This window comes from Ictidomys tridecemlineatus, chromosome X (assembly GCF_052094955.1).
Source record: "Ictidomys tridecemlineatus isolate mIctTri1 chromosome X, mIctTri1.hap1, whole genome shotgun sequence".
Classification (NCBI taxonomy): Eukaryota; Metazoa; Chordata; class Mammalia; order Rodentia; family Sciuridae; genus Ictidomys; species Ictidomys tridecemlineatus.
Genome location: NC_135493.1, coordinates 121747760 through 121761938, shown reverse-complemented (window position 1 = coordinate 121761938; position 14179 = coordinate 121747760). Strand labels below are relative to the sequence as shown.

At 49.9% G+C, this 14179-nt stretch overlaps 1 protein-coding gene across 1 annotated transcript in view; it reads right to left on the bottom strand.

Moving 5' to 3' along the window:
- Anos1 (anosmin 1) overlaps nt 1-14179 on the bottom strand; it is a 102808-nt gene that overhangs the window by 87834 nt on the left and 795 nt on the right. The gene's annotated exons all lie outside the window — the stretch shown is intronic.

Here is a 14179-nt window from a genome sequence, read left to right as displayed (position 1 = left end):
TTGAGCTCAGCCAAATGACAATCATGAGAGGCAGAGCGCAGGGGACAAGCCTCTCATTTTCTTTTCCTGTGTGAACACCGTGGAGTGGTGATGCATGAACCTAGATCAAACGGCCTATGTCACACCCTGATGACAGGGTGTAGCCTTTGCTCCTGGCTCTGCAGCATGTCACCGCACCGAATGCCACAGGCAATTGGAACCATCCTAGTCACGAATCTAAACCCATCTGAATATAAATGCGGAACCTTCAAAGTGGGTCCCATTGAGTTTTCAATTCAACTGTCACCGTACGTACGGGACCGCCGTCAGGATTGCAATCTGTGGCTGACCTTTGAAACCTCCTTCTGCGGCATGCGATGGCGTGGCTAAACCACGTGGCTAAACCACGTAGCGTGCTCCACATTCCCTTAATGGATAACACACTCCGGAGCTTACTTATTATCCTGAACATTTCCACCTGGAAACCGCCCGTGCACCGTGACTAACATTTTGGACACGCTTTCCCTCTGCTTGCGATATTACAAGTCGGATTGTGCCCGGCTGGGGTGTCAGCAAAGCTAGGAAGAGACCGTCAATCGCCCAACAGGTGAGGCACCATGGTGTGCAGTTCTCTGAGGTTCAAGGGTGGGGATGGAGTTAGGTGGCCCATTTCCCAGGTTAGAAGCTCTAAACTTTGACCTTGAAGAATATCTGCATGGACAGAGTACTAGTGCATGGTCCCCGTGGTAAAGCGCCCCTGAGTTCATCCGCTGTTATTCCTCCTGCCAAATAAGGCAAGCCACAGTCACACACAGGGGAGAGACTGGCACTGGGTTATGGAGGAATCCCCAGGGTTTCCAGTCTTGGAAGGGAGAGATGAGAATGGACATGGATGGTCTTGAATATTCTGTGTTTGGGAAGCACTAGGTCATGATGTAGCTCAGCGGTAGAGTGATCACCTGGCGTGCCCAAGGTCCTGTGTTCAATTCCCCAGCACTGCCATCCATCAATCTGCCCATCAGATTGGTGGAGAAGACGGGAGGAAATCAGGTAAATGGGTAGAAAGTCGACTCTAGTGCATTTGGACTTATCTCTAGATATTCACTTTTTTTTTTTAAATTTAGCAAATGTCCGAGGGATAAGAAAATAAAAGACAAGATTATATCCGTGAGAAAGGCATGGAATACCTTGCTTCCTCTGCACCCTGACTGTACAGAGAGTGGAAAAACTTTAACAAAAAAAAACACAAAAGAACCCCCATAAAGATCACCATCGGCACCGGGACCCCAGTTTCCCAATGCAAACCCTCTCCCCCCTCCACAAACCCCATGCTCCGCAACCTGCTGGTTCCTACGCACCCACCCCAATGAGAAGGGCTGGTAAGCCCCAGAGCCCAGCTGTTAACGTCGTTACATTTTATTGAGAATTAATACCGATGCATTATCTCAATCAAGGCGGCTTCAGTGTGAGCAAAAAATTCCCATTAAATAAAAAGCTCTGTCCTTATAAAGAAGTATTTGGGGCAATAGCAAGCAAGTGCTGAAGATGATTATGATCGGTGAAGAGAGTGTGCTTAAGACGATTAGAGAGAATCCATGCCAAGATTTACAAAATGATTGGCAGGAACTTAGATATCAGGGGAGGGGAAAAGGGGGCCCACTATCATTATTGGGTTTTATTGGGGGGGGTACCAGGGATTGAACTCAGGGGCACTTGACCTCTGAGCCCCAGCTCCATCCTTATTTTGCATTTTATTTAGAGACAAGGTCTCACTGAGTTGCTTAGCACCTCTCTTGTGCTGAGGCTGGCTTTGAACTCGCGATCCTCCTGCCTCAGCCTCCCAAGCCGCTGGGATGACGGGCGTGTGCCACGCAGCCCAGCTCCGTCACTATTGTTTCCGGGAGTAGAGGAATGATCCCTCACTTAACGTCTCCCTGCCGTCCGTCACGGACAGCACTCACCCTGGACTCTCTGATTCCCTCTGATCGGGGAGATTCAAAAGCATTCACTATTGCAAATACAAAAATACAGTCTTGGCAATGCGAGGGCGGACTCTCCTGTTTTTTCCTCCCTGGGTGGTAGCCGCCTCTCGGCATTTGCCCACACGAGGAATGTGCAGCGGCTTAGTTACTTTCGCTTCATTTCCAATTCGGCCGGCCGGCACGGATGGTCCGATTTGTTCGCTGCAAGGATTCTCCAGTACATCATCTGTCTTTTGAACTTATTCATGGAGATTGTTCTGCAAAGACATTTGCCACACACCTTTCTGCACATATATGCATGCACTTAAGCACACACACACACACACACACCAAGGTCCTGTGCTGCTCTGTACCCCTATAGCCATCTCTGAGCCTTTACCGTAGCGTTTATCTCTGCAAAGCACCTGCTGAAGAGCATCAGGTAGTTGGTTAACCAAACCCTCACTTCGCTGGCCACTCTGTTTGGCCCAGGTGTGCCCATGTGTCCCAGTGCTACTGACCCCATAATTTGCTTACCTGTCATGCTCCTCCGTGAGCAAACAAATCATGGAAAATTCTAAGCCCCCCACTCACCGCGACACCCCACCCCAGGGGAAGCTGTCCCTCCTGCCACAAGAGCCTTCGCCGCCAGCTCAGCCACTTGACAAGCAAAATAAAACCCAGCGTTTGCAATAAAGCCTTGTTCTGGCCTCAGGCCAGCCCAGGCAAGCATCAAAGTGCCTTCGCCAGGGCTTTGCTGGCGCGTCATTACCGTAACCTCCAGGTAGGATCAGAGAGGGGGACTTCCATAATCACAGAGAGATTACATCCTGCATTTCGTGGGTTTCACCAGATCAAACACCAACGGCCAGTCCAGCCAACTTTCAGTTTCTGCAAGTTCAACGGCCTGCACCCGGCTGTAATTCCAATGACGTTTTCAAAGTCTCTCCATCTCTAGCCCTTTTGATTTTTTTTTTCCCCCTTAAAGAAAAAAATGATTCTTCAAAAGCTTCCAGCAAAGAAAACACTCCATTCACTCAAAGACACCCACATGGGAGGGATCCAGATGAATGGAAACTGGTTATCTAGGTACGAGCATCTGAAAAGAGAATCATCAACCGTCTCGTGCCCTGTCTTGTATAACCAGAGCTGGAGGAACGACAGAATCAGCCTGCGGTTTCCAAAATACTAAACTGAGGACAACCAAATCGATGCAAAGAAACTGCCCGTGGCCGGCCGTGATTCTCCACTGACGATTTTGTTACCATGTAAAATGCTTTTTTTTTAAAGGAAATAATTAAAATGGAGAGGTCCGTTTGACCGTGTTATATGTATACTCTCTATTTGGACCGAATTTGTCTTCTCTGGTTAAACTGCAGCCTGTCCCTCAAATCATATAAAACCCTGGACGATTTCAAGATAAAATAAAATGACATGTTCTGAAAGCAAATCCGACTTTAAGCAGATTTACAGGGAGCATTAAGTAGAATAACTGAAATTTGGTAAATGGGTCGCGTTACAAAAACGAGGAAGCGGGAGTAATGGCGTTGCTACCATCAACTGCACAAGCAGAGCTCTGTTCCTGCAAAAACACACACATCTGTGGGCACCGATTCCGTTCCCCTCCCAGCTCGTCCTTGGCAGCGGAGACCAGGAAACGTGCAGATGACTTCAGACGTCCAAGACAGCATGCCCGGGCCCGTCTCTGAGGTCTTAACTTTCCTAACAAACACTGTGTGGATTCTTCTCCACCCAGGAACGTCTCTCCAGCTGCCACAAGTACTTGTTTGGAAGAGAGTCAGGTGCTGGTTATGGGGTGAAGGGATGTGTCCAAATGGGCACAGGTAGGAATGACCATCCTCATGTCTCTCGCTTTCCTGGTACCTGGGGGACTGTGGTCTGTCGAGGCTGCGGATTCCCAAAGAACACACACACACACACACACACACGGTCATTCCTACTTGTTAACGGAAGTGGCTTTGCTCCTGGGCTTTGAAAAGTAACTTTAGTGCAAAGCTGGGTATGGAAAAATGGAACAGAAGTGACTTTGGGGTTTTTTTTTTTTTTTTTTTTTTGGTTTTGTCTGTTTTTGTAAAAAAGGAAACAGGTGTCCACCTCAAAGTCCCCCAAACAATGAGTCCAACCCACCATATATATATATATAAATCCAACCCTGTAGAACTTCGAGCCAAAATAAACCTCTCCTCTTTTTAAGTTCATTATCTCAGGTATTTTGTTACAGTAATGTATGTGTGTGTGTATGTCTATATTGAGACAATGTCTCTCTTTAGGAGCCAGCACTGTTTAGGAGACGTGTTGCATCTTGTTTTCCTTAACTGCTGTTGTTACTATTATGTTTTGATGGCAGGATGTTTTATGTGCCTAGCAGAAAATTTATAAATGAAAGTCACACAGTTACCAAAGCCTTGATTTTTGCAAGCTGTTTTAGCGACATCAGGATTCCACCTTGTCCACCTGGGGAAAGGGAATGTATAATTGCTGTTCTGACTCACAAATGATTGCACATCATTTTCTACATTGTTTTATCAGACTTTATCCAGGACTTTGGGATGGCTACTTCTGTATCGTCAGTGACGTGACTCACAGTGTGTTTCACAACTCTCTGAGCTGCACTATTATCAACAGTGGTCGTTTTTTTTCTCTGCAAAGTGCCCACATCAACGGGGGGCATTTATGTCAATCTCTCCCCTCCAAAGCAAAGGGTCGACAGAGGCCAAGCGTGTTTCCTCGATATAACCACAATAACAAAAGGGACCCAAAGTGAGGCTCCAAATATCCGCCGGCGACGTCTGTGAACTTTTGAATGTGACTCAGGTCACGCCACGTAGTGACCAGTCCTTGGAGGGCTGCTTGATTCATGGCCTTGTGAAACAGCGCAAATGCATCTGTCAACGACACACGTCACTGTCTCATAAGACACGGTTCTTTGCAAGGAAAGAGGTCCCTGTCGCACGCCACCCTGCCTCGTGAACTTCCCCATCCCCAAGTTCCTTGCAAAATCTCAGATCCACTCCAGAGCAAAAGAGGACTGGCCCAGGGTCAGCAGCGTCCAGAGTCTCTGCCGGCTGATGTTTCCTTCTCTAATTGACTAAGTCCTCTATTAGCCCTCTCCAAAGTGTTGGCCGTGCCAAAGGCAGAGGTCAGGCCCACCAGAGGAAAATGCTACGCAGGTGGCCTCTTGTCCTGGTGTGAGGAAAGAAGGTCACACATGCTGTGAGACAACATCGGGGACACTCAAGGGCAGGACCGAGAGAAGACACGGACCCGTCACCTCCTGGGAGTGAACGTGAAAAATGAGGATCTTTTAGAAACATGCTCCCTGGTGTCCAGGGAGAAAGACAGGGCCCGAGGCAGGACCTATGAGCTTTCAACCTCAAAGGAGCACGCCTCAGAGTGTCCAGAATCGTGCAGAATCATCCTGCATCTGAACGTGCCTATAATCCCAGTGGCTCTGGAGGCTGAGGCAGGAGGATCGCGAGCTCAAAGCCAGCCTCAGCCAAAGCAAGGCTCGAAGCAACTCAGTGCAACCCTGTCTCTAAATAAAAGGCAAAATAGGGCTGGGGACGGGGCTCAGGGTCGAATGCCCCCTGAGTTCGATCCGTGGTACTAAAACAAAACCCACATATTCCAAAGGCACTCTCAAGTCACCCTATTATTTTTCAAAACAGGTGCTTGACAGCTGTAGGTCTTGACAGCTGCAATCTGTCCTGCGAAAGACGCTGTTCCCGCGGGGCCACATTACCGCCTGTTATCGGGCCTGCTGACCCGCAGAGGTTAAGGATCCATCTTAAGTTATCAAGCTAATTACTCACAAGAGCAGCCAGAAAGAATGGGTTTCTAGAGCCTGTGAACTGGAATCTACTGTGAATATGGTTATCATCCTTTATAAAAGTTCTTATTTATTTTAAGAGAGAGAGAGAGAGAGAATTTTTATTTTAGATTTTAGTTTTCAGCAGACACAACATCTTTGTTGGTATGTGGTGCTGAGGATCGAACCCGGGCCGCACGCATGCCAGGCGAGCGTGCTACCGCTGGAGCCGCATCCCCAGGCCCATAAAAGTTCTTATTGAAAATATATCTAATGCTCCGTAAGTGGAAAACTATTATTTCCACATGCATTCATTCAAAATACGAACATATTTTGAAATACGTTCCTAAATCTTAGATGCACCTGTTTTCATGGTTGAAAAAGGCCCACCACCTCAATATGCACAAAAAGTGTGAGGGGGACGACTGGGGGTTGAGTTGAGTTTTTTGCAGAGGGAAAAGTCTAAGCAAGAGAAAGCATTGCAAGAAATAAACATTTTTCCCCCTTGCCCATGACTTGGCCCAGTGCTGGATTTTTTGTCACATTGTTTTCCTGCGATGCATGCTTTCTCGTTATTCTCATTTACGTGTTATTCACTGGGGACTGCAGACTAATGCATCATGCTAAATTGGAGCACCTCGCAGTCTGTAAACCACACACACCCCGGACTTCTGTGACAGTGTAACTCATTCATCACAATTCCGGGTTCCTTTGCTACAAACTTCAAAAAGATACCATGTTTTAATGAGGGATCACTGGAGAAAACATGATGAATTAAGTGTGTGCGAGCGGAAAAAAGAACAACAGCCCCCAAGAAAAAGCTTTGCAGTGCAGAAAATCTTCAGCAAAGCACCAGGCACAGCCCAGCTACTTGGAGTGATTGACAGTTGTGGGGATGTTTGTTGTAGAGTGGAAGCTGGGCCCATACGGTCGTGCGCTGCATGAAGACCTTTCATCCACCCACGAGGCACGCTTGCGGTCGATTCTGGTTTCTGCGTTGACATGTCTACACTTGAGCACTATTTTAGAGTCTACTCCCTCCAGTCATTTGAAAAGAATTTGCCAGAAAGCAATGTGCTGTGTCATGCCGGCAGCAGCCCCCCGTGGCTCTTATTCACCAGGTCACCCGACTGCACCAGGAAGCCACAGAGTGATTGACATGCGTCATTCACGCTTGCACAGGGACACTCGGTGGTGCTCACTCGATGCCCACACAGCCTCAGGATGCCAGGCACGCTGCTCACGCACGGTCTGCGTTGCCCAGGTCGGAGACTGCACCTCACAGTGTGGGATGATCAGGGTGGAGAATCTGCAGAAATGGAACTCGACCTGTAACTTCCCAGAGGGGTTCAAAGCAGAAATCTTTTTTTTTTTTTTTTTTAATTTTCCAGAAATTCAGAGTAACAAACAGAGTTTGTGAAGCTATTCTTGTTGGAAACAGGTTCGACAGACAACTCCAATCCACGTCTCCTGGGGCACATCTCGAGAGATTAAAATGCAGTTGGAGGTCTGTCCTCGTGTGTCGCTCCTAAATATTTGCTTTTCTATGGTGATGGTCCAGCGGTGGATATGTGCTGCCTAGATGTTTCTTTTTTTTTTTTTTAATTTCTTTGCAGCTGCGAGGATGTTAGCTCATAACATTGGATACAAAAGTTTGGAAACAACAACAGCAAAAAAATGTTCTCTATGTTGTTCCGATTCTGCTCCGGTGCTGGGGGCGGCGGGAGGCGGGGGAGGGGGGGTGGGGGGGTGCATCTTCCCAGATGTGGGTCATGTCCGGAGAGAAGAGAAGAGCAAATGTTTGGTGATGGTGCTTTCAGCCAAACATAAAATAAAGATAAGAAAGCGGCCAGTTTATGCCAGTTTGTAACTTTGCCTTTATTTAGAGCATGCATACAGCAGGCTGTCGGCGGAGAACCGGTGACCCTGCCTGCCATGTGGCTGGAGGGGTCCCCTGGGAAAAAGTGTGACTTGGAAGAGACACACACACACACACACACACAAAAGGGGAGAAAAATCTCCAAACTCCCTAGGTTAGATGACTCCCCATCATCCCTCTTGTCCTGGCGCTGGCGGGATTAACGACATTCTTTGGAAGCTGATGGAGGACTTTGCAAAATCAATGCTTCTCGGCTCATGAAGGGACCTCTCCATGTTACGTTTTCATTTCTGGACGTCGGGAATGGTCACTTCTCTGGAAATCACCAGAAATGACAAAAGTTCCTATTTTGAACAAAAAGAGTAGAAGGCAAATGAAGTGCTTTCGGTATTTTTTTTTTCTTCTTCTTCTTCTATTTCCTTTGGTCCATCCTTTGGATAGGGAGGTTGCCTCTCGGATTCCCCCTGAAGACAGGTTTTGAAAGGTTTTAGGGGATGGACTCCCTCCCCAAAGACTCCCATCTTTACTTTTGGTTTTCCCGCAAACTTGGTTGCTTTGGATTCCCCTTTGTTCCGAATTTCTCCTTCCCCCGTTTTTTCCGTATCTTCCAGGAAACGCGCAAAGACTGCCTTGGTGTCAAGACGCTGCTGCCCAAAGCCAAACAGAAGGAGCGAGAACAAACAGGAGAGACTCTTGGGGCTCCTGCAGATCGTTGTCCCATACACACAAGGCACTGCTGCCACTTACAAACGCTCCCACAACGTCCCAGCACAGCAGCAATCGCAGCCGAGAGCCAAGGAACGTCGAGAGACCCAGACCCCAGGTGTTCCGGCACGACCTGACCCTTCTCTAGGATGCCAAGGGTCCGGTTTGGTGGTGCGTTTCTGCTAGGAGCTCGGTGAACCGCTGCTAATTGGTCAGACAAGTGAAAATCTGGGGTGGATCTATAGGAAGCAAATCTACAAAGGGGCAAAAAATACTCTTTGTCTGAGAAATGTGAATTTGCATGATCTTTGGTCAACGAGTACGCCAATTTAAGAGACGACGGGTAGCGCTATCGGCTGTCCCTCTGCCGTTGAAGGTGATGGCCTTGGGGGCAGGATGCACAACCAGCGTGCTGGGTGCTTGTGACCTTGGAGACCCGCAAGGGTGCCGTGTTTGCCAGGGTCTCGTTCCTTGGAGGAATTTGGTGGGTATGTGCACAGGGACGGTGTGCATGGGCTGATATTTTTTAAGACTCTTTCTATCCTAAAAGCAAACTTGTAACCATCCAGAGCCACCTCATGGTCATGCAGCCCAGGAGCCCCAAGAAAAACAGAGAAAGGAAGCAGGACTTTGCCTGGCAACTCTGACCCTGGGCACATGACTCGGGCTGGGACGCTTTGATGTTCTCACGTGCAGACCTTCCGTTTTCTTCTCTGTAAAAGAAAACAACGCACACGGGGTGCCTCCGAGCTGTCACGAAGGTCAAGTGGATATTTACCACGAAACCACGACGCTGTCGGCTCAAGCACCACCGAACCACATCCCCAGCCCTTTTTATTTGTTATTCTGCCACAGGGTCTTGCTAAAGCTGCTTAGGGCCTCGCTACGTTGCGGAGGCTGGCCTTGAACGTGCGATCCTCCTGCCTCAGCCTCCTGAGATTGACATTATCCACATACCAACAAATCCTAGCCCTCATGCAGTGCCTGGCAGACCGTCTCACTTTGAAATTCATGGGATGCCTGGACAGGATTCAATCGATGGGTCTTGTGTTTTACGAAAGAGCAACACAGAAAATGGGCCGGCCGCCAACACGGCCTTCCTGTTCCCTTCTGTGCAATCAGTCCTGATGGGCTACCGGGGAGAAGTGCTTTTTCCCAACCCTCTCTATGATGGGGGGGGGGGGGGGGAAGGCCTCCCCTCATCTCTTTGAAACTACGTGTGAAATCTTTCCAGAATCAAGGAAGCAGGCGTAGAAGGAAGCTTGTTGGTAAAACCAAAGTCGGCTCATGCTGAACCACTCCATCAACCTTGCATCTGTTTCCCGAGACCTTCTGGAGAGTTCTGTGGCTAAGGATGTCCTCGCCCACTCTAACCTACCCGCCAATCACACTCTCTGAAATCTCTCGTGGATGGTGTGGGCTTTGTACACGTCGCTCGATTCTGGGCAGTGACGTTCATATGTAGTGGGCCCCAGATTTGGAATCTTTTTGCTGAAAGCTCTTGGAGATAGGAACCGATTCAAACAACACTAAAGGTCCCGAATGTCAACCTCTTTATGTCAACCTCTTTATGATCATTTCTATATGATCGATTTTGGAAAGCACAGAAGTGTCGAGTTGGACCAGGCAGGCGGCGACCAGTCTACAGGGAGGGATGCTAAATTCTCTGTCTGTTAAAGACCCAGGTGCTAAAGACTTGGTCTTCATAGACTTACCACAGGCCGATGGATGATGGACCAGAACCACAGAAACTAAGCCAAAGTGAATCTTTGCTCTTTACAAGTTACTCTCTCAGGTAATGTGTTCTAGTAACTGAAAACTGACCGGCGCAGTGGGTGTCTTAGGTCTAGCTTCCTAGAAGCAGGGTTTGGAATAGGGCTTCTCTGGCCGGGGATCTATTCAGGGGAAACTCCACTGGAGACCAGCAAGAGCCAGCTCCCACGCAGTGCCTTGGAGCACAGATTCTACTGCAGACTTGATTGCAGTGGGGGCTCCCCTTGTACCCCCGTAATGATGGCGGTGGTGTGGCCTCCTAAAGGGGACAGTCTGCTTCTGCTTGCTGGCAAGATGGCGCCCACCCACCAAAGGTGAGTCTCCTAAAGGGAACAGCCATTAGCTACGAACAGAAATGGGGGACCTCGTCGTGCTGCTGTGAAGTCTGGGACATGTCTCCCAAACCCTACAGTTTCACACTCACTCCCTCAACCATACCACAAAGGCTCATCATGAAATCTGGGGGATTGCTTTGAATAAGGAGAGAAACCTTCAGATTTGTCACTAAGGTAGGCCCCCCCTACTTTTGGTACTAGGGATTGATTTCAGGGTCTCACTAAGTTGCAGAGGCTGGCCTCCAACTTGTCATCCTCCTGCCTCAGCCTCCTGAGTTGCTGCAATGATAGGCATGTACCATGGCTCTGGGAAAACGGGGGGGGGGGGTTGTTTGTTGGTTTGCTCGCTTGTTTTTTGTTTGGTTTCGGTTTGAGCGCTGGGTTTCAGACACAGGGCTTCACGTGGGCTAGGCACATGCTCTATCGCTGAGTCGCTTTTAAACGTGGAAATACTTTCATCACAACATTAACTTTTTAAAAAAAATCTGTTTGTTTCGGTACTGGGAATTAAACCCAGGGATGCTTTACCACTGCTATACCCCCAGCCCTTTTTTAATTTTTGATTTTGAAACAAGTTCTCCTGGTCTCACCCTTATGATCCTTCTACCTCAGCCTCCCGAGTCACTGGGATGACAGGTGTGTAGTCCTGGGCACAGTGACAACATTAACTTTGTGATTCGGGCCCCAAGTGCGCACAGGCTGCATGTATTATGTCACATTTAATCCAATATATAAAACCGTACAATCGATGTGCCACCAAAGAAATGAACAAGTCAATCAGCATATTTTCTACTATTTTTTAAAGATGTTCCATTACCGTCAAAACAAGGTGGACTTTTAAGTCAGTCCAAGGACAAACATGGATTCAAAACATGATGGTTTACACCAGGCATGGGGGTGGCGCACCCCTGAGACCCCAGCCACTTGGGAGGCTGAGGCAGGAGGACTGCAAGTTCAAGGCTGTCCTCGGCAACTTGGCAAGGCCTGTACTCAGTGGTAAAGCACCCCTGGGTTCAATCCCCAGTACCCGCCCTGCTCGGATGTTGTCCTATGGAAACTCTTAATAATTTTTTTCTTTGAGTGCACGTGTTGCTTGTGAGTTTGTGATGTACACACTGGTGGCTTGAAGCCTCCCATCACCTGTCATATTCTCCTGTCCCCTCACCTGTCCAGGGCAAGTCCTCCCTGTGAATTCCAACATCCCCTGGTATCCCCGGGCCCCGCCGGTCTCCTTTCTCCTGTGACGGCTCCAGCTGTGCCTGCTGCGGGGACCGGGTATGGTGCAGGTGCAGGGAGGGCCAGGGCTGGGTGCGCATGCTGCACACTGTCCCACGGTACGGTACGGTCTCTCCCCAGTTCAGGTTGGTAGCAAAACTCAGCAGGGACAAGGTGCTTGCCCACCCAACCCTGACCCAGGCAGCTCGCAAATCCAATAGGTAGCTTGGGCAACACACTTGGGGTGGCCCGTCGGCTGAGGGCAAGGGCATTTGGTCATAGGAAGGGGAAGTGGCCATTTCCTGCCAGGCTAGAGGACAATGCAGCTGGCAGAGAGGAGTCCCCGCCAGCACCATATCTTTGCACACAAGTGTGTGCCCAAGTTCCTGTGCAACCCTCCTGCATACCCAGAAGCCTTTGCAGGAGGCTCTGCTTCCTCCTCCCAACCTTTCCAACTTGCTTGTCCTTCTGGCCATCGCAAGTCTCCCCCCAGGGGTGAGTCTGGACATGCAAACTCTGCACCTCTGGTGATTCGGCACACAGGTGACAGGCCCTGACATTGGCCTGTGGAATCACTACTGCACAATACAAAGATGCACAGGGCACTTCCCACCCATCCTTTAACTTGTAAATGTCTCTTGGCTGCCAGCCACTGTCTATCAAAATTCTCTACCCTGATGCGTGCAGGTAGCGCTCACACGGGGGACTCCCCACACCTGGCTGTCATCCAGGTTCAAAGCAAGTCTTTTTCCATCTTTTAAAAAAAGGAAGCTTTGCACCACCCCGCAAATCATGGGAGCAAGTACCTGCTCATGAAAGGGCTTTCTGCACGGGGCTCACTCCTGGGAGGTGATGAGTCACAGGAATGGGACCTTCTAAGACCACCCTTTTTACCCATTAATAAATACCCCATGCAGGGTTGTGCATGGACCCAGAATGACCCGTCCACTGTCCTTCCTGGGGGTTTTGGTTTTAAAGGTAGGGGTGGTGGGGGAGGGGGCCCCTTTCCAAATCTTGCAAAGACTGACTGCCTGCCATCTAAACAAATCCGCTAGGTATTCCTAGGGTAGGGTTAAAGCCTCCACCAATGGCTTTGCAATTAATTACAAAAATCCCCAGCCGTTATTAAGTCCTAACTGAGTAATTTGCAGCTTATTTTACCCCCAGCTAATTAAAATGTAATTGGGATTGTCTGGCAACGGGTACTCTGTCAGCAGTTTTTCTTGGGAAGAGAAATCAAGCCAAGAGACCACAAGAAAACCCTTTTCACGGGACTTGGCTTCATGGAAACCGCTTCTGTAGCCGCTGCAACTGTAAAACAAATAAATTACGTTGACTGACAATTCAGTAAAAAAGAAGGAGGTGGGGGAAAAAAAACAGATTCTCTTCTTCCCTGGGAATGCGCTGCTCCTTTTTTGTTCCACGTTGCCTTCTTGTTGAAACAATAGCTTGGCATCTTCTCAGGAGAGTGACTTTCAGGGTTGGCCCCGGGTGGTTTGGAACCAGGTGCCTGGGGAGCAGGTGCCCTCCAGGAGATCCCTGTAATGTCACCGGCTTCGGGGTGCGCTGGGTGCTAGGGTTTCCTCCCCACCCACCTGGGGACCCAGGAGGAGCGTCTCCAAGTCTCTGGACATTGCTTCTCTGACTTAGAACAAACAGAAGTGCACACTCCACGAACTGCACAGGTGGATTGGGCCCCTGCAGGTGCCAACTTTGAGCTCTCCGTGACCTGCTCTTGGGCAGAACTGTCAGGAAGGACATGCCAGGTCTACGGAAGATCACCCTCACACCCCACCATCGGCTGCCCAAACCCCCTCTCTTTGGAGTCACCCCTCCAACCCTGCAGGAGGGGCGCACACTGCAAGAGCAGAGCGCTCGGCTTCCAATCCCTGCCCCCAGTTGGGAACCTGCAGTCAGTGACTGCCCTCCGCCTTTGTCCCTGGGGCTGGAAGTTGGGAGCCTGGAACAGGTGGGCAGCTAAAGGGAGAGGCGAGAAGGAGAGGGAGAGACAAGAAGCAGGGCGTGTGAGAGGATGGTTCCAGAGCTCAGCTCGGCAGGGAGAGGCGAGTCCCGGAGCCGCTCGCTCGCGCGCGCCCACCGGCACCGGGAATGCTGCGCAGGTCCTGCGGGGTCCTAGGCACGGTGCAGGGTCCCCTCAACAGCCACCGGCGGCGCCGACAGTGTCTACACACACACACACACACACACACACACACACACACACACACTCCTCCACCCTCCAGGTGGAAGAATCTCCATGCGCTGGTGGATACTCTGACCCCGGGATTCGTCCCGGAGCATCCAAACGCGGCCCTGCTAAGTTCCCCATTCTCTGAAACTAGTCCTCAGCAAGACCTAGAACCTCTGGAGGTCCCAAAGGCGCAGCCACGGTACACCTCGTACTCTCACCCCGGGGCACACGGCCTGGCCCGGATGCCCACCCTGGGCGCAGGAAGGGAAGGCGGCGAGCTCTGCGCTCGCGGGGCTTTAACGCCCGGAGTTC